The following is an 11,564-nucleotide window of genomic DNA, read 5'->3' as shown; positions in this document are numbered from 1 at the left end:
GGCGTGCAGCGTGCTTGTTGCGACGTGCGACGAGTGCTGCGCCCAGTGATGGCGAGCAGCTTGCTTGTTGTGACGTGCGACGAGCGCTGCGCCCAGCGATGGGCTGCGGCAGCATGCTTGTTGCGTCGAGCGCTGGCGCGCGCAGCGAGCACTGGCTCGCGTGTTCGATTGATGCCTTGCGATGGGGAGCAGCAGCGATGCGACGCAACGCATGGGCTGCGCGCACATGGCCAGCGATGGCTGTGTGCGTGTGGCCCATGGGTGTGCGTTGCGTGGGGTTGTTGCGTTGCGTAGATCGTTTTGAAATTTTAATTTGAGATTTTCAGTTTACGTAATTTTAATTAATTTTAAAATTAATAATTTAAATTATTTTCTTGGATTTTAATTTTGAATATTGTAATTATAATAAATTTTATTTATTCTAATTATTTTACTAAAAATTAAAATCATGAATTAATTTAAATACGACTGAAATTAAATTAAATTTATGGATTCTATTATAAATTTATATGAGCTTTAAATTTTAATTAAATTTGTATGTTTCCGGTTAGACTAAAATACATTTTTATGTTTAAAATTAGTAAAGCATATGAATTTATTGGTTTAAGTGGGAGCCCTTTTTAGTCATAAACTCTTGATTAGGTCTACAAATCCTTAAGGTTAAAACAACTTGATTAGAATTAATAAGGACTGAATAATTTGTAGATTATTGGTGCCCTTGATTAATTGCTGCAAATGTTTCTGTGATGCATAATGTGTTTTACTAACCAGCTATGTGGGCCATTCATGATAATGAATGGGTGAATGGTATATATTGTATATGTACTGTTTTGCAGGTTATGAAGTGACTAGTATGGCCCAAATAGGATAGAAAATATGGTCTGCGTACCATTAATTTGAATGTAATTGGTCTAAAGTACCAAAGTTGTTTTTCAATTCAAATATGGTCTGCGTACCATCAAATAGCTGTAATTAGTTTTAATTATAGCTTATCCTATTTGAAGAAAATGGTGCCTCCCACGGAGATTTTCAAGACGGACTTTGAAGTTAAAGCTCCAAGATGAAATCGGGCCATACTAGATCACATTTATCTTATGCATGTTTTAAGTTATTTATTGCTTTTAAATATGTCTTAAAATGCATGAGATCAAAGCTTGATTATGTTGCATGATTAAGGATTTTAGTTCACTTAAAATCTAACTAACATAGTAAGAGCCTTAAGTTCCAAACTTAAAAATTGAGTTAAAAGGTGCCATGCCAAAATATACACTTGCTTGGATATCCTTTACATCAATCTAGTAATAGTTTTCGCTCAGCGAGGTGTTACTTATTGGTCCTAAAGGGGCAAGGTACACAAATAATTGTGAGTACATGTTAGTTTTGGTGAAACTCAACGATATAAGTAAGGAGTCCTTTTATGTCGTGGCAAAATCGATAGGTTTACCTAATAAGTTCTTAGACGTACCTATAAACCAAGAATAGTTTCTAGACTATTAGCAAAACGCTTTTGCTTACCTAAAATGTTTTAGAATTGAGTCGACAAACTGTACTTAATTCTTCAATGGTTTTAGGGTCTTGGAATCATTTTATTCACACCTGCCGGAACACATAATTCGAATAAAATGCTAATGACTTGTTTAAATTGCATGATTGCTTTCATTTTCAAGTTATTATTCATGATAAATGTTTAGACTTTGCATGCTTCAATGTATGTTTTAATTATTGTTTATAATTAAATATCTTGCACTGCAATAAATCCTTTTAGAAAGATAACAGTAAATTTCCTCGATTGGTAGTGAATTCAAGAACGATTCACGGAAATGAGAGAAAATGAGCGATTTAAAATGTACGTTTCTTTTAGCGACTTTTATGGTTGTTTTCGAGTATCAAAGTCGAATGGCAAACCGATTGGTGCTTGTGAATTCAAAATACAATGTAGTTTTGAGATCATAAAGCATTGAGTTTAAACACTCAGCTTTACCAATGGTTAACAACCTAATATCTTTGTCCATTTAATTCTCGAATGAGTCTAGTCTCTAGACAGTCGAATAAGATTGATGCTTAGAGAACTTTAGAAGCTTCTGGTAAGATCATCTAGTTGAAACAGAATATTCAACATAAATAAAATGGTAAGAACTCTGTTGGAATGACATCGGACATGTCTAACAAAGTATAAAAGTCAACACTATAGAATTCAATTCTTAAGACTATAAGAAAGGTACAAGAAATAGGAAAACAAAGGAACAAATGAAAGGAATTTACGATTCCGGTTCTACCTATAAGTTTATGTTTAAAGAGAAGTGACCTAGCAATCTAACTTCCTTGGTATCATATACCGCTTGAGGTTCTTACTTCGGTAATAACTCAAATAATGGAAGCTAGGCTACACTAATGGCCTACAAGTGAAAAATGAAGCATGGCAATGCTACATTAGTTGTAGGGTCATCTAGTTTGTTTTAAGTCCTTCAAGGCTGGAACTTAATGGCTATTTTGTTCCATAATCAGCATACCTAAATTTCTGTTTCTGTAACGCCCCGACCTCTAAATCACTTATTAAAGCATAATTAGCAGCGGAATTAACCTAATTTGGTCGGGACATTACTGCCGTAACTCCCTCTTGGGAATTACAAGGCAACCATCAATATTAAGCTATTAAATTCCAAAATTAACATAATAATTCTTATTAATTCCTTAAAAAAAGTACGTAACTTAATCAAGAATCTTTACTTAAACTTGTTATAACTTAACATTAACTTAGGTGAGCTTTGGTAATAGTGAAATCCTCGCCACTACTCGTTTCTGTGGTCCCCAGCAGTACCTAAAACGGAAAACAAAACGGTGAGCCGAAGACTCAGTAACGAGTTACCCTAGCATCGTAACATCATTTCAATTCATTTTATTTAATAACACAGGGAGAATAGAATATAGTAAAACATTTAATAAATCATCATTTCAAAAGCATCATTTCGAAACATCATTTCAGTAATATCATTTCAGAAACATCATTTCAGGAACATCATTCATTAGCCTTTTTCCTTTTAATATTATTATTCTGGTCGTCAGGACTTTACAGGAAAACATGGTAGGACGTCTCCTACGAACAGGGGAAGCCAGTGCTTCATAACAGGGGGAGTTAATGCTCCATAACAGGGGAAGCCAGTGCTTCATTTCAGGGGGAACCTTGGTTCCATATCAGGGGAAGCCAGTGCTTCTTATCAGGGGGAACCTTGGTTCCATATCAGGGGAAGCCAGTGCTTCTTATCAGGGGGAGCATGGGCTCCATAACAGGGGAACTTGACCAGTTCTTACACTTTCATTTATCATGTTTACATTTCTTTTAATAGAACATTAATCAGGAAAATCTCAATCATTCAGGGTAGTTAAATAAACCATTAAATCTCGTTATTTCATAAAATCATTTATTTCAGGAATAATAATTCATTAAATCAATACTTTGCATAAAGCTGCATTATCGTAAAACAATTCAATCAAATCATACTTGTAATCCCGCAATTCATAAAACATCATTATAAAACATCAATTATTCATAACATCATTCATAAATACATTTCGAAGGGAATGCGGGTACTAGCAATAACCGTTACCTCAATTCCACGATTTGCTAAGCCTTTTTCCTTGGTTCGTTCGTCCTGAGCTCCGAGTTCGACTTCTTTCAAAGTATCAAATTATTGAATTAGTTACTAAAACGATAAACACTTTAAAACTAATATTTTATAAATAATGAATTCATAGATAGTGAATTTTGAAATAATGGATTTAATAAAAATATAATTTTTATAAATTATTGAAAATAATATTAAACGAAATTTCAATAAAAATTACATAAATCGATTTACATATTATTTAATTTCATAAATTAACGAAAATATTATCAAATTTTTAGTCAAAGTATAAATTTGAAATTATCATTTAAATTTCCATTTTATTTCAATGCTTAAGTAATCATTTATTTTCATAAAATATTAAGATTAGTAAGTATATGGACATGTTAACAAAACTCACTTGAGCTATTTGGGCCAACAATTTTGGGCTTGGTATGGGGAATAAGAAAACAGTTCCAATCTGGAACTTGTTTCCTGGGAAACTCGAGCAAGAACAGAGGAGGGCAGGGCACGAGGGAGGAGGGAAACGGACGAAGAGAAAGAGGGGGAGGGGAACGGAGGTGGAGGCTGACGCCTGGGAGGCACGGTGGCGCAATAAAGCGACGGTAATGGTCGTGGTTGTGCGACGGTGGTTTGCGCAAAGAGGGAGGGACTGTGCGATGGCGTGGGTGGTTATGGGAGGAGACTGCAACGGTTTTCCGGTGGGTTTAGGGGAGGCGTGTCTGGGTGGCGCTGCACCAGGGAGGAGGAAAGGGGTGGAGCGTCGCCAGCGCAGCAGCACCACCGTGCTGGCTGGGCGCGAAGGCAGGGGGTCGAGTGAGGAGGGAGGCAGGGAGTTGGGCGCAAGGGCGAGGGAGACAGGGGAGGTGCGTGGTGGTGGTGGGTTGTTTGCGACGGTCGGGAAATAAGGAGGTGGTGGTGCGGTGGTTACAGGCGACAAAAGGGGTGGTTTGCAGGCGGCATTATGCCGGAAAAAGGGGCGAAGAGGGTGGCTCCATGGCTGAGATTTGCAGTTTATTCAAAGAGAAAATAAAATGGTAATAAACTCTATTGTTTTGATCTTGAAATTCAATGGTGAATAAGATGTTGGTGGCTGATTGCTTGAATCAGAGAAGAGAGAAAAGGGAAGTGATATTGGTCTCTTGTGTTGAAATTGTTTTCTGAAATTGTTGAATTTGTAAAGGATAAAGTGGAAGAAACAAACTTGGTTTTTGCTTTGAATTTTGACTGAAATGAGGGAAGAAGGAAGGAAGGAAATTTCCTCCTTACGTTGTACGTGGAGAGCAAGGAAGAGAAAGATGCCAATTTGTTCCTTAGGGGCATTTTGGTCATTTCACTTAGTTAGGCAAGATTTCTGAAAATTGGTTTCTATTTTTAGAAAATTAATTTGAATAGAAATATTTAATTAAAATTAAGTTTTAAAATAATCCTTTATAAAAATATCGTTAACGAAAAATGAATTTAGTTTCCGAATAAATAAGAACGTTTTGAAATTATTAAAAATCCGAAATCAATTACGAAATAACTAATATTTAAAAAGTAGCTTAAACTCGTAAATTTGAAATTAAATCATAGAATCTGAAAGTTAATAAATAGTGTAACAATATTTAAAAATTCAAGCGAAATAAAACTTCGTTAATTAAAAATAAAGTTCGAATGTTAGATTTAAAACGATTTTAAGCTAAATAAAAATAATTAAGCCTAATTAACCGAGTTTTAAAAATTCGGGGTATTACATTCTTACCCCCTTAGAAAAAGTTTCGTCCTCGAAACTTGAAAATTAGATTTATAAAATGTTTGTTGAAAATTGAAAACGCTTGAATTAAAGTATGACGTTTTATTTTAAAACCAAGATCTCACAATTTCAATTCTGACAATGTCTAGCTTTCATTCCGCCATCATCTTTTAGGACTCCGCTTCAACTCGAGACCTAGAATCGAAGAGTAAAGAGTACAAAAGGGGCAAAATTTATATATTGATCCTTAATCGTCATTAAGGTCAATTACATTCCGCCATCGTCTTTCGTATCTCCACTTTACTTCATAAAATAGGATCGAGGAGCAAAGAACATTAAAAGGGGCAAACTCGTTAGCATAGACTAGGCTCCTATTTTACTTTGCGAGCTCTTGTTTGAAAATATTTCCTACCAAAATAGTAACTTTTAATGCAACTTATAATTCTGAAAATATATGTGTACATAATTAAAATAAATATTTATCTATTATTTGCAATACTCAAATAATTTGTAAAAGTTGTTTATTATATCAATCTCGTACTCTGAGCTCAGGAGAACTTCCATCGGAGGCGGCATCCATGAATAACAATTAGATTACCAGTACAATCATGTCAGCACAAACATAATCCATATCATAGAGACATAATTCATATGAAAATTCAAATTAAGCATAACATTCATAATCATTTGATCTAACACACGATCATGGTTGTCCATAACATAATCATTCATAGAAAACATAGTAATTCATACATCATATCGTTCGTGGGCGAATAATTAGAGATATTTCGCTTTCACTTTCCATTGGTCTTCTTTGTTGCAGGAAACTTATCGTTGACTTTCGTTATTCAATTCGTTTCGATTTCGATCTCCGGTCTTTTCTTCTACGTCAAACAACTTCGTTGACTACGTTCGTTGCGGGGGTTTGAGTCCAATCGCGTGACTAGAAATATATCGTTAGACATATGACTTCGTTACTTATCCTTAGGTCGAAAAATCTCATATTTTGCGAAGAATGCTAAGCCATCAAGCATGCCTTTATCATAAACAATCTAGCTTCTAGAAAACTTAGTTCATCCTACCTGGTTTTACAAACATGTCATTTTGTCAATTTCTATTCTCAACTCCATTTCATTCCTCAATCATTCATAACTCTTTTCGAATTTCATAACATTCATTAATATCATCAACCTAATAGACGGAATTCTTGATAACTTATTTCAATGCTTTATATGCAACCTCAATTTCATGTCCTCGCCATAAATCGTACTTTTCCTCAGAACATTTTTGCAAAACCTTACATTCTCTAGTTCAACTTCCTTTATGGAGATTATCAAGTATCCTTTTAAATAAATACACAAAAATACTCCCTATTAAAGGCGCGAAAAGGTAAACCAAGAATACCATCAACGTAACTGACATACTAATTCCTGATTACTTATTTTGGTATAATTCTCAGAACTTCATGTGTACATTCAATTTCATCTTTTCACCATAAATCATATTCTTTCATAACTTTTAAAAGTTCTAGCTTAGCTTCCTTAACATATATGAATACACACTTAGGTACCTACAACCACAAAACAATCATTATGAAGGGTGCGGAAAAGTAACTCATAAATCAATCATAACTTGAACGCTTTAAACCTTGAATAACCTTAATTTAATTGGTGATTCGCCACTTATAAACATACAAAATCATGCTCTTTCGGTAATCTATCCTTTAACCTTATTGACAGACTAATTCTTGATAGCTTTATTTTGGTAAAATCCTCAAGATCTTATTTATGTGTCAACTCAAATAGGTCCTTTATCATAACTTATGTTGGGTTCATAACTTTTCTGTATAACTCCTTAGCTTCCTTAATAGAGGCATAAGGCATACCAATCATCTTCTAGATAATAGACTTTAGTACTTATAAACATTAATGTATTCGTCATGACTAACACGGGGAGGTAACCCTAGAATCAATATCATTCATAACTTGAACACTTTAAACCTAAAATAACCTCAACTTAATTAGTGATCCATCACTCATGAAATACATCCTTGGTCTCGTTTGGTACTATAATATTTATTCTATCCTTAAAGATTTCATAACCATGAAAATTCCTCAAAACAATTCATATCCACAAAATCTTTGAGTTCGCACCGTGCTTAACTTAACTTCTTCCAAGGAAATGCTTAAACTTTGCCTAGTTTATCTAGGGTAGAAAAACTCATAACATGACATGTGACGGTAAACATAAAATCCAGGGAAGTTCGATTCTAAAACGAGAGAGAGCTAAATCAAAATAATATCGGCGTTGGCGTCATCTTTGTCCTTTATCATGTAATCTCTTATGTATGTTGACGAGCGTGATGGATTTAGCATTGTTCTTGCTTCGTTCATGATTGGTCAAGGTTGATGTTCCGATATTCGTTGGAGGTGGTTTAGGACAATCTTTAACGAAATAATCTTTTCCTTAACATAAATAACAAGTATTCGTTTTAGCACAATATTCAATTCCATTCGTTAGAGCATTTTGAAAATCTCGAGTAGTTGATCCATATGATTGACCTAGTCTTCAAATTCCATTGAATTGGCTTGCGATCAGATATTGGTGGATTCGAGGGTGATTAGTGACGCAATTTCGTTTGCATTAGTGACTTTCGTTTTTCGAGAATCTTGACCACTTCAGCTGACAACGTACTTGCAGTTCTTAATCGTTCCATCATCTCCTTGGGGTCTACTATAGATTACTCGTCATAGAAATCAACGTAGGGAACATCATTGTGAGAGACGTTATCGTGAATGTTGCGCTTTGTTGTGAGCTTCGTTCGTGGCATCGTTGGTAAGTTCGATAATCGATATTTCGCATAACATATTCAATCAAGAAAACATCAATAACATAAGAAATGAATCCCTTTTATCCCGTGCGTTCCTACGCTCACACTCATTTCATTTTAACTTGACTTGATTTTAACATATTCTTTTTAACTTATTCCTTAAAACTCTTTGCTTAAAGCCTATTGAATTCTACTATGCGCAAAAACCCGTAAGGTTTAGCACTTATGGTCCAGAACCTTTGCTCTGAATACCAAACTGTAACGCCCCGACCTCTAAATTACTTATTAAAGCATAATTAGCAGCGGAATTAACCTAATTTGGTCGGGACATTACTGCCGTAACTCCCTCTTGGGAATTACAAGGCAACCATCAATATTAAGCTATTAAATTCCAAAATTAACATAATAATTCTTATTAATTCCTTAAAAAAAGTACGTAACTTAATCAAGAATCTTTACTTAAACTTGTTATAACTTAACATTAACTTAGGTGAGCTTTGGTAATAGTGAAATCCTCGCCACTACTCGTTTCTGTGGTCCCCAGCAGTACCTAAAACGGAAAACAAAACGGTGAGCCGAAGACTCAGTAACGAGTTACCCTAGCATCGTAACATCATTTCAATTCATTTTATTTAATAACACAGGGAGAATAGAATATAGTAAAACATTTAATAAATCATCATCTCAAAAGCATCATTTCGAAACATCATTTCAGTAATATCATTTCAGAAACATCATTTCAGGAACATCATTTCAGAAACATCATTTCAGAAACATCATTTCAGAAACATCATTTCAGGAACATCATTCATTAGCCTTTTTCCTTTTAATATTATTATTCTGGTCGTCAGGACTTTACAGGAAAACATGGTAGGACGTCTCCTACGAACAGGGGAAGCCAGTGCTTCATAACAGGGGGAGTTAATGCTCCATAACAGGGGAAGCCAGTGCTTCATTTCAGGGGGAACCTTGGTTCCATATCAGGGGAAGCCAGTGCTTCTTATCAGGGGGAACCTTGGTTCCATATCAGGGGAAGCCAGTGCTTCTTATCAGGGGGAGCATGGGCTCCATAACAGGGGAACTTGACCAGTTCTTACACTTTCATTTATCATGTTTACATTTCTTTTAATAGAACATTAATCAGGAAAATCTCAATCATTCAGGGTAGTTAAATAAACCATTAAATCTCGTTATTTCATAAAATCATTTATTTCAGGAATAATAATTCATTAAATCAATACTTTGCATAAAGCTGCATTATCGTAAAACAATTCAATCAAATCATACTTGTAATCCCGCAATTCATAAAACATCATTATAAAACATCAATTATTCATAACATCATTCATAAATACATTTCGAAGGGAATGCGGGTACTAGCAATAACCGTTACCTCAATTCCACGATTTGCTAAGCCTTTTTCCTTGGTTCGTTCGTCCTGAGCTCCGAGTTCGACTTCTTTCAAAGTATCAAATTATTGAATTAGTTACTAAAACGATAAACACTTTAAAACCAATATTTTATAAATAATGAATTCATAGATAGTGAATTTTGAAATAATGGATTTAATAAAAATATAATTTTTATAAATTATTGAAAATAATATTAAACGAAATTTCAATAAAAATTACATAAATCGATTTACATATTATTTAATTTCATAAATTAACGAAAATATTATCAAATTTTTAGTCAAAGTATAAATTTGAAATTATCATTTAAATTTCCATTTTATTTCAATGCTTAAGTAATCATTTATTTTCATAAAATATTAAGATTAGTAAGTATATGGACATGTTAACAAAACTCACTTGAGCTATTTGGGCCAACAATTTTGGGCTTGGTATGGGGAATAAGAAAACAGTTCCAATCTGGAACTTGTTTTCTGGGAAACTCGAGCAAGAACAGAGGAGGGCAGGGCACGAGGGAGGAGGGAAACGGACGAAGAGAAAGAGGGGGAGGGGAACGGAGGTGGAGGCTGACGCCTGGGAGGCACGGTGGCGCAATAAAGCGACGGTAATGGTCGTGGTTGTGCGACGGTGGTTTGCGCAAAGAGGGAGGGACTGTGCGATGGCGTGGGTGGTTATGGGAGGAGACTGCAACGGTTTTCCGGCGGGTTTAGGGGAGGCGTGTCTGGGTGGCGCTGCACCAGGGAGGAGGAAAGGGGTGGAGCGTCGCCAGCGCAGCAGCACCACCGTGCTGGCTGGGCGCGAAGGCAGGGGGTCGAGTGAGGAGGGAGGCAGGGAGTTGGGCGCAAGGGCGAGGGAGACAGGGGAGGTGCGTGGTGGTGGTGGGTTGTTTGCGACGGTCGGGAAATAAGGAGGTGGTGGTGCGGTGGTTACAGGCGACAAAAGGGGTGGTTTGCAGGCGGCATTATGCCGGAAAAAGGGGCGAAGAGGGTGGCTCCATGGCTGAGATTTGCAGTTTATTCAAAGAGAAAATAAAATGGTAATAAACTCTATTGTTTTGATCTTGAAATTCAATGGTGAATAAGATGTTGGTGGCTGATTGCTTGAATCGGAGAAGAGAGAAAAGGGAAGTGATATTGGTCTCTTGTGTTGAAATTGTTTTCTGAAATTGTTGAATTTGTAAAGGATAAAGTGGAAGAAACAAACTTGGTTTTTGCTTTGAATTTTGACTGAAATGAGGGAAGAAGGAAGGAAGGAAATTTCCTCCTTACTTTGTACGTGGAGAGCAAGGAAGAGAAAGATGCCAATTTGTTCCTTAGGGGCATTTTGGTCATTTCACTTAGTTAGGCAAGATTTCTGAAAATTGGTTTCTATTTTTAGAAAATTAATTTGAATAGAAATATTTAATTAAAATTAAGTTTTAAAATAATCCTTTATAAAAATATCGTTAACGAAAAATGAATTTAGTTTCCGAATAAATAAGAACGTTTTGAAATTATTAAAAATCCGAAATCAATTACGAAATAACTAATATTTAAAAAGTAGCTTAAACTCGTAAATTTGAAATTAAATCATAGAATCTGAAAGTTAATAAATAGTGTAACAATATTTAAAAATTCAAGCGAAATAAAACTTCGTTAATTAAAAATAAAGTTCGAATGTTAGATTTAAAACGATTTTAAGCTAAATAAAAATAATTAAGCCTAATTAACCGAGTTTTAAAAATTCGGGGTATTACAGTTTCAAACACAGAAAGATTCACATTCAAGAAAACAAAAACAATGTTTGTTTGTTTATTTGAATGAAATGGTCAATTACGGGTTGAGTCAATATGCTTGATTAAAACAAACAACTCTTTAACAATAAAACTTTACTAGGTTCAAATCAACCCCTTGATTTGAGTTCCACTAATCTTTGGCATTGTTGCTTAGACCATATCAACAAGTTAACATTCAAAAGCTCTATTT

At 35.1% G+C, this 11,564-nt stretch overlaps 2 long non-coding RNA genes across 2 annotated transcripts; both read right to left on the bottom strand.

The window, feature by feature from the left end:
* Positions 1-2,171: 2,171 nt before the first annotated feature.
* LOC130459316 (uncharacterized) lies at positions 2,172-4,842 on the bottom strand. The gene is made up of 3 exons (XR_008918652.1): positions 4,024-4,842; positions 3,606-3,670; positions 2,172-2,818 (listed from the first exon to the last, which is right to left on the bottom strand). It is a non-coding gene; the product is annotated as an uncharacterized lncRNA (long non-coding RNA).
* A 3,735-nt stretch (positions 4,843-8,577) lies between these two features.
* Positions 8,578-10,700, bottom strand: LOC130459465 (uncharacterized). Its single transcript, XR_008918864.1, has 3 exons — positions 10,000-10,700; positions 9,582-9,646; positions 8,578-8,738 (listed from the first exon to the last, which is right to left on the bottom strand). It is a non-coding gene; the product is annotated as an uncharacterized lncRNA (long non-coding RNA).
* Between the last annotated feature and the right edge of the window lie 864 nt (positions 10,701-11,564).

Source organism: Spinacia oleracea, chromosome 4, assembly GCF_020520425.1.
Source record: "Spinacia oleracea cultivar Varoflay chromosome 4, BTI_SOV_V1, whole genome shotgun sequence".
Lineage (NCBI taxonomy): Eukaryota > Viridiplantae > Streptophyta > Magnoliopsida > Caryophyllales > Amaranthaceae > Spinacia > Spinacia oleracea.
This window is presented reverse-complemented; position numbering and strand designations above follow the sequence as displayed.